The 13,188-nt window shown below is 49.1% G+C and overlaps 1 protein-coding gene across 3 annotated transcripts in view; it reads right to left on the bottom strand.

Annotated features, from left to right (window-relative positions):
- The window catches only part of WSCD2 (WSC domain containing 2), a 115,410-nt gene that overhangs the window by 76,036 nt on the left and 26,186 nt on the right, over positions 1-13,188 (bottom strand). The window contains exon 2 of one of the 3 annotated variants that reach the window (XM_027566473.1): positions 7,635-7,827. The exons of the other annotated variants lie outside the window; for them this stretch is intronic. The gene's annotated coding sequence lies outside the window, so the exon portion shown is untranslated. The remainder of the gene's footprint in view (positions 1-7,634; positions 7,828-13,188) is intronic. 3 annotated transcript variants of the gene reach the window in all.

Raw genomic sequence — 13,188 nt, 5'->3', positions numbered from 1 at the left:
TTATCACCAGCTTCACCTGGGAATTCTGTAGAAAGAGCCTGAGCTCAATAAATATTGGTTGGATGCTGCTGCTGCTGCTGCTAAGTCGCTTCAGTGGTGTCTGACTCTGTTCGACCCCATAGACGGCAGCCCACCAGGCTCCCCCATCCCTGGGATTCTCCAGGCAAGAACACTGGAGTGGGTTGCCATTTCCTTCTCCACTGCATGAAAGTGAAAAGTGAAAGTGAAGTTGCTTAGTCATGTCTGACTCCTAGTGACCCCATGGACTGCAGCCTACCAGGCTCCTCCATCCATGGGATTTTCCAAGCAAGAGTACTGGAGTGGGGTGCCATTGCCTTCTCTGATTGGTTGGATAGATACATTTAATAGGCTTTGGGGACAATAGTCCCAGATAAGGCGGAAATCAGAAGGAGAGGTGACTTTACATCAAACCACCCAGCAAGGCAAGGGTGTTTGAATCCCAAAGAGTCCCCACCACACACACATACACACACACACACACACACCCACACACACACGAGTGAGACAGAGCTGGTTACTCCTCAGTGGCCTCCTGCCCTTCTGATTGGACTGAACAGAGGTCCACTGTGCATGTGCTGGCCGTTGACAGGCTGCCTGGTTGGGTAAGAGGCCCCTGCAGGTCCCTGTACCACAGGAGTCAGAAGGCTGCTGACCCCTGGAAACTGTGGAGCCTAATTCAGCATCCCTTGACCCCCTTCTCAGCAGATGTGCTGAACGCAGGCAACTCTGACCTGACCTCAACTGTGACTGCCCTTGTGGGAGCTACCGAGAGGCACCGTGATCCCTCCCAGGTCTGACCAAGGGACAGGACAAAGGGGAGCCTCTGGGCCATCAGCCATAGAAGGTTCTGCTCCTCCGTGTTAATTCAAGAGCATCCACAGCTCCTGCTGAGCGGCTGAAGAGCTCTCTGGAGCCTCTTTTCGAGTGAAAACAATCATTTGCAAGAGCTCACGATGCAAGGAGCAGACGGAATGGCACAGTTGCACCACAGCCAGCCTTTCTCACAGCCCAGAGCCTGTGGAGCCACTTGGAGGAACAGCAGCTGCCGCGGGCTGGTGGGAGGGTCTGGGGACATGGAGGAGGGCCCATCTCCACGGCTCCCCAGAACAAGCCAGGGCTTTCACAGCAAAGGGGCAGCAAGCATGTCATGCCTGGTGCGTTTGTTTCCTACGGCGGCTATAACAAATTGCCAAAACTGGAGTGGGAGATGCTTAAACAATAGGAATTTAGGCTCTCGGAGTTCTGGAGACCAGACGTTCCAAATCAAGGAGTCAGCAGGAGGCAGGATTAGTTCCTTGTGGAGGTTCTGAGGAAGAATCCGTTCCATGCCTCTGTCCTAGCTCCTGGTGGTTGCTGGCCCTCTCTGGCATTCTTTATATGATAGAGGTAATACTCCAATCTCTGTTGCCATCTTCAAATGCATTCATTCTCTCTGTGTTTGTTTTTTTTAAATTATTTATTATTATTATTTATTTTTATTTCTGGCTGTGCCGGGTCTTTGTTGCTGTATGAGTTTTTCTCTAGTTGGCGCAAACGGGGACTACTCTCCAGTTGCGGTGTGGGAGCTTCTCACTGTGGTGGCTTCTTTGTTGCTGAGTGTGGTAGGCTCTAGGCACAGGGGCTCCGTAGCTGCAGCTCCTGAGATCTAGAGCACAGACTCAGATCTGTACGTGCACCATTGTGGGGCACAGGCTTAGTTGCTCCATGGCATGTGGGATCTTCCTGGATCAGGGATCAAACCCACGTCTCTTGCATTGGCAGGCAGATTCTTTACCACTGAGCCATCAGGGAAGCCCAGTTTTCTCTTCGGTCATCGAATTAGGGCCTCACTTGAATCCCATGTGGCCTCATCTTAACCAGTGACACATTTCCAAATGAGGCCCTGAGGTTCCAGGTGGAGGTGACTTTGGGGGAGGACGCTCTTGACATAGCAGGTATTGAATTTCACTCCTGCCACTTGCAGCTGTGTGATGGTAGACACGTGACTTAACCTCTCTGGTCCTCTTTCCTCATCTTTAAAAAGGAATAATGATAGGATTATTGTGACGACTGGATCTGCTGCTGCAGTAAAGCAAGCAGCTCCAGGCACAGACCCTGGAGCCGGATGACCTGCTACCTACTTGCTGTGTGACACTGAGCAGGTTGCCTAAACTCTCTGGTCATCTATTCCCCTGTCCATAAGGGTGAGGAGATTGAAAGATACTATGGCCCTTCTCGCCCTCATAGTTCTTAAAGCTCCCCAAAGGCACTACAGGGAGTCCATGGGATCTCTTGGGATTTCCACAGCCCCCAAATTATACTTTAATCCACAAAAAATGGTACAACTCTGTGCTTTTTCTTTTTTGGGGCCGGAATTGGATTGACTCAATGTCAGAGTCCATTCATTCTCAAGACAAGAAGAATTTTTCATCAACAATTATTGCTCTAATACTTACTTTTAATTCAGTGAAAAAATTATTTAAAATCATGAAGCTTGTTCAAGAAACAAAATACAGACACAAATAAGAATACAGACCTCTGGGTCTGGAGAGGTTTGGGCTAAACGGGGTTAGCTGACATCAGCTACAACGAACAATGTTAACAGCTCTTAGCTATGAAATTCTCACTTCATAGCAGGCATTTTACTCACCGTTGTCCACAACACCTCTCATTTACCCATGAAACAACCCTACGAGGCAGGGACTCTTATTAACTTTACAGGTGAGGAAACTGAGGCCCAGAGAGGGGCAGTGACTCACTCAAGGTCACACAGGTGCTCAGGGGCCAAGTGGGGGTTTGAAATCAGGTCTCTTTGACTCGAGGGCTGAAACTCTTAACCAAGCTGTTAAGTGGCCCCGGTTGACTACACGCTCTCGAGCAGAGAAATATAATGTGAGCTGTATGCATAGCTTAAAATGTTCTAGAAACCACAATTAAAAAAGGTAAAAAGAAACAGGTGAAATTAGTTCAACCAATATGTCTAAAATATAGTCCTCTCAACATAAATATAACATAATTTATCAATGAGATATTTTATATTCCGGGTTTTGTCTTTGTTTTTTAACACTAAGACTTCAAACTCCGGCGTGCATTTCACCCGTACAGCACATCTTGGTTCAGTGGCCGCCATAGCGGACGGTGAGGCTCAGGAGAGCTGAATATCTCTGGGGGTTTGCAGAGCTGGAGAAACTCTGTAGATTCATCAATTTCCAGCCAAGAAGCATCACCGCTGCAGCTCGGTGGCCTCCTCATGTGGGAGGGAAGAGAGGTGAACAGTTTGTTTCTCTGGCATCCAGACTAATGTGGGTAACAGATGACTCATGCCATGAACCCAAGAGCTCCAGCCTCTTTGTCCGAACCCCACCCTGTGGGCAGCTCCAGGCCACCCCAAGTGTGACCTCGCTGGGAGCTGACCGAGCCCAGCTTGTTCTGGAGCCAATCTGGGCTCCTGTGGGCCCCCGAGCCCAGCCTCAGCCCAGGAATCTGGTGGATCAGAAACAGCCCTGCAGACAAGTAAGACAGCTTCTGCAGGCCAATGGGACTGAGAGTCTATGCCTGGCTTTGAACCCCAGCTTAGCCACTCCTAACTGGGAGAAGTTGCCTACTGTAACACTGGTGTCATCATAGTAGCTCCTTCTTCACAGAGTTGGCAGGAGAGTCAAATTGATGCAGAGAGAGTAAAGGGACAAAATAGGTGATTAAATAGTTAATCTCACTAGGGGATTGTAAGTAGAAAAAAACATGGGAGACCCCTGTAAGTTAATGATCGCTCAGGAAAGCAGGTTTGCTTAACTGCAAAGCCAAGCAGGCTTGCTGAGCAACAAAACCACAAGAAGCACGAGACATGCCCCCAAACGACAAAATGACGGCGGCGTGAGACACACATCCTGCCCAGCGAGCTCAGTGAGTTAGGACAAGCTCTCTGCACAGATTAGCTATTGCTGAGTTGCTAAGTTGTGTCTGACTCTTGCGACCCCGTGGACTACAGCCTGCCAGTCTCTCTGTCCATTGGATTTTCCAGGCAAGAATACTGGAGTGGGTTGCCATTTCCTCCTCCAGGGGATCTTCCCAACCCAGGGATCGATCCATGTCTCTGGCACCTCCTGCACTGGCAGGCCGATTCTTTACCACTGTACCACCTGGGAAGCCCCTCTGCACACATAAAAAACAATAATTAGATTGCCATTGTAGGGACAAGGAAACTCACCTCCTCAACCTGGAGGAGGAACCAATGGTGGAAGCATGACGTCTGCTCAAGAAAGATAAAGAAGCTCTTCTCCCCCTCCCCACTTTTCCTTTGACTACAAAACCTTAGCCCAGTAAGTTCTTGGGGCACGGCGCCCCGTCACCCACCTGCTTGTAAGCCTCACAAATGTCCTATTCTAATAAATCACTTCTTATCTATCACTTTGCCTCTCACTGAATTCTTTCTGCACCGGGACATGAAGGACTGTGGTACCAGAGTTCTTCAGAGTCCCCCAAAATGACACCCAGTGGTTTCAAAATGAGGAACTATAAAAGTCACTTTTATCTCCTATCCACTTATGTCAAACTGCATTGACTACATTACAGAGAAATGCTATTTTTCTCCCCATTGTACAGATGCAGAAACTGAGGCTCTGAAAGATGAACTACCTTGCCTAGTATCACACGATGGATTCGTATCCATCGTAGCCAACGATGGATTCGATTATAGACCCTTTCTCACAAGGAGGTTGTGAGGATGCAATGAATTAGTAAAATAAATGGAAGCACTTCAAAGAGGGCTGGGTTCACGGTATGTGCTCAGTAGACTTTTTGCTCCCACCACCATCAGAACCATCACCGCCATCATCACCATCCTCACCGTCATGGTCGTCGTCATCAACATCTTGGCTGCCATCATCTCTGTCATTATCACATCACCTGTGTTATCACTGTCAGCCTCATCTTCTGCCTCCCGGTGTGTTGTGAGCACAAAGCACAGTGTTGGGCTCAGAGCTGCCGAGCCTACCCTGATCCTGAGCAAGTTTCTTAACCAGGTTAAGCATACACATACACACACCCTTACTCCTAGGACATTTTCTTTGGCCAAAGAACGCTCTACCACACAACTTTGAGAATGTCTTTAGGGAGAGAAAAGTAAGTCATCCACCGCAGGTCCTGTGGAATTTATTCTCTCCTCCTAGCACAAGAAGGCCCAAGGAGAACAGCCTCCATGTTCGGCTCCTTGGCCACCCACGGGGGAAGCTGCCAAGTGAAATAACCTCCCTCGGATCTTTGATGGGCCACTCAAACAGAAGGGTCTTGTTTGGGGCATTTTATTTATTTACTGCTAGCACTGCTGCCAACCAAGTTTATACAGAGTTGCTACAGGTCAAGGTCTGGGCAGAACCTAAGGTCTGGGCTGCCTCTCCTCTCACCCAGGGAGGTTGCCTCTTGACAGCTTTTCCATTCCTTCATCCCCGACTCCACAAAGTCCATCAGCCCACTGTCTTGCTCCCCTCCCCAGGCTGCTCTTCTAATTAATTCTTCAAAGCCAGTGACACCAGGGCGATAATGAATTTATGCACAGATATTTGCATGTTAGTGGGGGGTCTCCCAGAATTTCAAGGCTCTGGGTGGGTGGGAACCGGAGAGAGTAGAAAATGGAATTTCAAAGAAGGGAAGTAATTTTTAGCAGCTCAAACTGTTGCACAAGGAAGCCTCCCACCCCCAGTTCACGCTGGCCTTGCAAACTTGACGTTGCTCTTGAGACCTGTGGATAACTTAATTGTGCAATTCTGGGCTCTCAACAGAACTAGGGGAATTCCCCAGAACACACTGAACTGGGACATTTGTTCAACATAGTCTATTGAGCATCTGACTTAAGCCAGGCACAGTTCTAGATGGTGAGGTAGAGGAGAGAATGAAATGAAACTCTGGTTCTGTGTATTTTAAACGATAGGGAGCAGAAGCTTGATTTTGCTAGCTTGATATTCTGTGTGATTTTCAGAACCATCATTCATTTAAGCTAGCGTTTACTGAGGCTGGCCATGTGTTAAATGCTTACAAAAATCGTTGCTCAGTTGCCAAGTTATACCCGACTCTGTGACCCCATGAACTGTAGCACACCAGGCTCCTCTGTCCATGGGGATTTCCAGGCAAGAATACTGGAGTGGGTCACCATTTCTTTCTCCAGGGGATCTTCCTGGATCAAGGATCAAACCTGTGTTTCCTGCATTGACCAGGTGGATTCTTTACCACTGAGTCATCAGGGAAACCTCTTGCAAAAATCACCCCAGGTAATTACCACAACAACCCCATGAGGCAGGCACTATTCACATCCTCCCCATTTGACTGATGACAAAACTGAGGTGCAGTGAGGCTGAAAAACTTGGCCCAAGCTGTTCACTGAGAAACTGGAAGAACTGTGCCTTGAACCCAGAACCCCAGGGCTACCGAAGTACATGGAGGGACTTACAACCTAGTTTTGAAGTGAGAAATCAGGCTGTGACCTGAGAGATGTGTAGGGGTGCCTGGTGAAGAAGGTGGGCGCAGGAGGACAGGACCCCTCATGGGGGATGGGGAAGCAGTAGCCTGGGGCGAGGTGAGTGACCTGTTTGAAGATCTGGCCCCAGGACTCCTGCCTCCAGGCCCACGTTTCTGTTCCTTTTTATACCCTTGACCTCATGAGCCCTGCTCTCTAACCAGCTAAGCTAAACCAGGGCTCAGCAGGAGCCCAAAATAGCTATGGCTTCCAGGCAAAATTAGTGCCGAGTCAATCCTGCCCCATTCATCACTCTGACTCCAACCTTGTTATTTTCAGGCAACACGGCACTGGGAACAAGTTAGAGAGGAGAGAGGGAGAGAAGGAGACTCCTTCAATTCTGTTATATTACCAGGTTTCTAATGGAAAATCTGTTGTTTCTTGAAGAAAGTTTTTAAGACATTGGTTAATGCAACTGCAGCATCCTTTGACCCCTGCCCGCTTCCTCTGGCTTCAACACCCTGCAGAACCCACATCTCCTCTAGCCAATGTGGTCTGAGTAGGGTTAACCCCACATTCAGCTCCAAAGACGAGTCTCGACTAGACTAAGCCGATCAGCATAGCTGTCTCCCTCTCCTACCACAGTGACTGGTTCGGGAGCAGGCAGATAATCTAATTAGAGTCAACGAGACTGGCTGGGAGAGGGAGGTTCTGGTTTCTTGTGGATTGGGACAAGTAGGAGAAATGAGACTGGGCTCTTGGGGATGTCTTGTTAACGTCAGGCAGCCAAAGACCAGTTAAGGTAGAGAGGCGAGAAACTAAGATCTGATGCTTTTTGTTTCAGCCTGGATCAAACCATACCTGAAGCAAGCGCTTACAGATTTAGATGGCTGTGAGCCAAGAGAAAAGATTCTCTTTAGGAAGTCCGTTTGAGTTATGTTGTTGCCATTTTCAATCCCCCAGACGGCTCAGTGGTAGAGAATCCTCCTGCCAAGCAGGGGATGCAGGTTTGATCCTGAGGTCTGGAAGATCTGCTGGAGAAGGAAATGGCAACCCACTCCAGTATTCTTGCCTGGGAAATCCCTCGAACAGAGGAGCCTGGTGGGCTACGGTCCGTGGGGTCACAAGGAATAGGACATGACTTAGCAACTAAACAACAACAACTTTCAATTTAAAAAAGTTTTACCTGTGTTAGAGCTATTGCCAGATTCTCACCCAGGTTTGTGAACATCTGTGGCCTGGGCTGTGGGAAAGCAGATATCTGGGATGGAACTGAGGTTGGACGGTGAAGGGCTTTCTGAGTCGAAGATTTGGGATGATTATGAGTCTCTGAGAGGAACAATCAGCTCTGCAGAAGTTTAAACGCAGCCCATGGGTTCCTTAAGAAAGAAGAACCACAATAATGCTTTTTGTCTATCAAATATCTGCCTGTTGTATTTTGTGCATTATCTATTCTGATCAGTCTCACCACCTGAGGAGATTGGAGTGAGGACTCCCATTTATAGTAGAGCAAATTGAGACCCAAAGAGGAGAAGTCGGACACTCGAGACACACAGTGAGCGGAGAGCTGAGCTTGGAACCCAGGTGGGTCTGCTGGGGAAACCCCCGATTCCGGCACATCACCACCTCCCTAACAGCAGCCGCCCTGGGGAGAGCCTGCTTACCCTCCGTGAGACAGGGCTTCGCGTCAGTGCCTGGAAGCAGATGACACGGCGAGTGAATTTCCCCAGGACCATTCTCTCCGCTTAACCTTGGCAGGGCCCCAAGGGCTACAAACACTTCCCCGGAAAGTCTGAGGGCTTTGCTGAACCTAACAGACGACTTCGCTTAGGAGTGGAAGCTCCAGCAGAATCACAATGCAGGAATGTCCTTGTGGGGACCACCCATAAGATTCATGAGATGTCCCCATCGCCATCATACCAAGACCAGAGGCGTGGAATCGGTACCTTACAGGTACGGAGAGAGGCTCAGGCTCATAGTCCCTGGACATTAACTGTATCTGGCTGGAACTGATCAACTTTGGGTTGTTTTATTTTTAGTGTTTATAATCATCAGCCTCTCTTTAGGGAGAGTTGTATTGATTTCAGAGGCATACAGTGGTTCAGAGGGTAAAGAATCTGCCTGCCGGTCAGTGCAGGGGACACAAGAGATTCAGGTTGGGTGGGGAAGATCCCCTGGAGGAGGAAATGGCAACCCATTCCAGTATTCTTGCCTGGAGAATCCCATGGAAAGAGGAGTCTGATGGGCCATAGTCCATGGGGTTGCAAAGTGGGACACGACTGAGCACATGGCATATATTGACTTACAGTCTCAGGTAAGTTACCTTCTTAAGTAAATAGTTTTCATTTAAAAGAAAAAAAAAAGCAATTCAATTCGAAGAAAAATTAACAAATGTGGCAAAAATCACAAAGGTGGTATGCTGATGAGTTAAGTCTGGGAGACATCTCCCCCACCCCCTCAAATGAACCCCAAACTTTTGTCTCAGTAACTTAGCAAATGGGAGAATCCAAGAGATAAAGAAAGAGGCTGAGTGAAAAGGAGAGTGGGTCCTCTTCCCTCTCCATCCTCTCCATGACCCTCCTGCCCCAAACCTCTGAGTCAGAAGGTTAGGTGTCCTGAGCTAGGCTGTCTCCTAATTCCTGTTACCAGCTCAGTGTGGAGCTGGAAGATGGATCTTCTGGAGAGAAAGCTGAAGTGGGCAGGGAAGGTGTTTCTAAGATGAGCTCCAGGTGGGAGGACCAGCAGGGTCTGTTAAAGCTAAGCATCCACCTCGCCCATGACCCTGCAATTCCACTCCCAGGCACAAGCCTAAAAGCAGTGAGTGTTCTGTCTACTGAGAGACTTGCACGAGAATGTTCCTAGCAGCTCTGTTCCCTATGGCCCCAAGCTGGAGAAACAACTCACGTGTCCTTCAACACAACAGTGGGTGAAAATGAAACAAAAGGAAACGAACTGCTGTGGACTGAATAAACATAGAGGGTGAGAAAGAGGAAGGGCTCGTGTATGATGACTCGGGCAGATGACAAGACATTGGTGCTGTGGGGAGGAGATACAGAGGACCCCATGGGACATGACAGGCCCATTTATTCTCCCGACAGATAAGCATTATTACTGCCTTCATTGAGTGTGTGGGTGTGTGTGAGTGTCTCCATGCCAGAGATGGAAATGAAGACTCAGAAGCTAGAGTAACTTGCCCAAGATCGCTCAGCATGGAAGGGGAGCAACTGGACTCTGCTTCCAGTGCTCTCTTGACCACTCCTCAGTCTGTCCCAGACACTCTGATTGGAAACTGTTCAGGGGCTTGCTGTAGGCAGGAGGGAAGAGGCACTCTCACATCAATCTGGTTCTCATTTCACGGCTTGGAGATTCAGGTTCTTCCCTAAAGTGAAACCCTGAAGCCAAGTTAAAAGGCTGTCTTCATTTCTGCCTGTGTCTTGGCAAGTGATGCTCTGGCCTTGAACCTCCTCCTCTCTCTGCACTTGTCACCACCTACTCCCTCCGCCCCCACCCCCACCCCTCCGCCTCCAGGGGCAATTTAATCTCTGGGTGTCCAGTTCCCTGACACTCTCCAGGAAGGAGGTCAGTAGGGTGAATTCCAGCATTAGCATAAATTATTGACCCAGTGCCGTGGCGGCCACTGAAGGACATTGTGCGTAACCCACGCCGGGGCCCCCAGCCTCAGATCACTGGTAAGTTCAGGCTGTGCAGAGAAGGCAGAAGAAACCTACCAAGTGTAGGAGGTTGGCTGACCCCGTTCCCGCCTCAGACATCCCTCCCGCTGGCTGTCTGCGGGTCTTGGATGAGCCTCCCACAGGTGACAGGACAGTTTTCAGAGGATTTAATTTGGGCGTGATTTCCCTAACATGGTTCTCTCCTCCCCACCTCAAGCAGGTATCTGGTCTTGTTGTGACACCTGGTCTCAGGGATGCATTTGCAGGGCAGGAAATAGAAGCAGCCCACGAGTCAAAGGCTGTTCTGGTGTTTGTAGGAGGCCAGAGCGGGGCTGCAAACTCAAATGCCCACAGGGGCCAAGGAAGGGAGTTGGGGGCCACATGTAATTTAATGTAGAAACAACAACGAGAGACCCCACATGCCTCGGAGGGGGCAGCACTTGGTACCCAGCTCCAGGCCACGGCCACCTGTTTTTGTTTGTGTGCTTAGTCACTCAGCCATGTCGACTCTGCCACCTTTTAGACTGTAGCCCACCGGGCTCCTCTGTCTATGGGGTTTTCCAGGCCAGAACACTGGAGTGGGTTATCATTTCCTTCTCCAGGAGATCTTTCTGACTCAGGGACTGAATCTGCATTTGGACATTATCAATTTTCTCAGAGATACTGGACATCTAGGGGCTTCCCCAATGGCTCAATGGGTAAAGAATCCACCTGCAATGCAGAAGACACAGGAGACGTGGGTTCCATCCCTTGGTCAGGAAGATCCCCTGGAGGAGGAAATGGCGACCTGTTCCAGTATGGGTGCGTTAGTCACTCAGTCATCTCCGATTCTTTGCGACCCCATGGACCGTAGCCCGCCAGGCTTCTCTGTCCATGGGATTCTCCAGGTAAGAATACTGGAGTGGGTTGCCATCCCCTTCTCCAGAGGATCTTCCTGACCCAGGGATCGAACCCTGATCTCCTTCATTGCAGGTGGATTCTTAACCGTTTGAGCTATAGGGAAGTCCAACTGTTCCAGTATTCTCACCTGAAAAATCTCATGGACAGAGAAGCCTGGTGGGCTACAGTCCATGAGGTCTTAAAGAGTCAGACACGACCGAGTGACTAAGCATGCATCGGACATCTGGATTTTTATACAAAATATTCCACTTTTTAAATCTTGGAAGCTAAAGATTTGAAAAACACAGAAAAATCAAAATTATGGAGACAGTAAAAAGGTCAGTGGTTAGCCAGGGGTTGGAGGAAGAGAGGGATGGAGCAGAGGGTTTTTCTAGGGCAGTGACATGATTCGGCCTGATTCCGTAATGGTGACTATGTGTCATTATACATTTGTCAAAAGCCGTAGGATGCACAGCACAGAGTGAACTCTGGTGTAAGCTATGGATTTTAGGGAATAATAATGTACCAGTACGGGCTCACCAGTTGTACAAATAGACCACACTAACACAAGATGTTAATTTCCAGGGGAACTGGGCAGAGGCGGGTGGGGGTATGTTGAAAGGGTGTATAGAAACTGTTTGTACTTTCTGTTCAATCTTTCTGTAAGTTTAAAAATGCTCCCTCCCCCAGAGACTTTCCTGGGGGTTCAGTGGCTGGGACTCCACGCTCCAAGGTGCAGGGGGCCCAGGTTCCACCCCTGGTCAGGGAACTTGATCCCACCTGCCCCAGCTAAGGATCCCACATACTGCAACTAAGACCCGGCACAGCCAAATAAAAATGTTCCTCAAATAAAGCCTATTAATTAAATAAATATAGCAAGCCAGAGTGAAACATCTGGGAGCCTCGTTCAATCTTAAAACTGTTTATTAGCAAACCCGGTTGAACGCTCATTGATGGGCCTGCAGGGGGGTCTTGGAGAGGAGGTTGGGGGAGCGGAAACAATTTTTCTGTGACAGGGAACCAGACCAGAAGTGGAAAACAGGTCCTGGCAGAGGCCCAAGGGGAGTGGGTGGACTCTTAATGCCAGAAATACCGACCTAGGCACAGATTGCTAGCCTGGCCCAGAAGCAGCATGTTTGCAGACTTGGAGGAGACAGACCAGATCGATGAATGGATTTTGATGGTGACTAGGTGGACCCAGTGATGATGAAAATTAAGTCTCCTGCAACCCAGTAGAGACTCCAAGTCTAATCTGAATTCACTCAAAGAGATAGAAGAAAATGGATGCTTCCGGTGCACCTGAATCTGTGGCCTTAAATAGATTCCTTGATGCCCACCACCCACAGCTGCCCGCTTCAAAGGAATTCAGCAATCTGTCGAGCCAGATTCTTAAATGTGCTGGCTCCTCAAGTAGACAGACAGGGCTGGATTGCAACCCATTCTTAGAAAGGCTCTGCTCAAATCCACCCAAAATTCATCCCCTGATCCCTCTACTACTGAGTCCAGCTTGCTGCTAAGTCGCTTCAGTCCTGTCCAACTCTGTGCAACCCCATAGACGGCAGCCCACCAGGCTTACCTGTCCCTGGGATTCTCCAGGCCAAGAACACTGGAGTGGGTTGCCATTTCCTTCTCCAATGCATGAAAGTGAGAAGTGAAAGTGAAGTTGCTCAGTCGTGTCCGACTCTAGCTACCCCATGGACTGCAGCCCACCAGGCTCCTCCGTCCATGGGATTTTCCAGGCAGGAGTACTGGAGTGGGGTGCCATTGCCTTCTCCGAGTCCAGCTTACGGGAAAACTAACATCTGGGAAGGCCATTTCACAAGTATCTTTTTAGACAGTTTTAACAGCTACCATTCATGGGTGCTGAGCTGTCCCGATTGGTTACCCTGTGAATAACGCATCATTCAGGGGAGGAAGCATCTCTGGGATGCTGCATGGCCCTTCTGAGGCTACCTGGGTGACCAGGGCACAGTCAGGTATGCACCCAGCACCTCCACCTCCTCTTTGGGGTGCACTGAATCAACTGCCTTCATTTTCTCTCCATCTCACAGTCTATTTCCACAATGCAAAGCTGACGAACGATTTTATTTTTTGTTCACGTGGGACCGTTAAGAGTTTTGGCAAGCATTTAGGAAGCATCTTAAAAATAGTTTCAGAAATATTACATTTGAACAATATTTGAACGGCACA

Source organism: Bos indicus x Bos taurus, chromosome 17 (genome assembly GCF_003369695.1).
Source record: "Bos indicus x Bos taurus breed Angus x Brahman F1 hybrid chromosome 17, Bos_hybrid_MaternalHap_v2.0, whole genome shotgun sequence".
NCBI lineage: Eukaryota > Metazoa > Chordata > Mammalia > Artiodactyla > Bovidae > Bos > Bos indicus x Bos taurus.
This window is presented reverse-complemented; position numbering and strand designations above follow the sequence as displayed.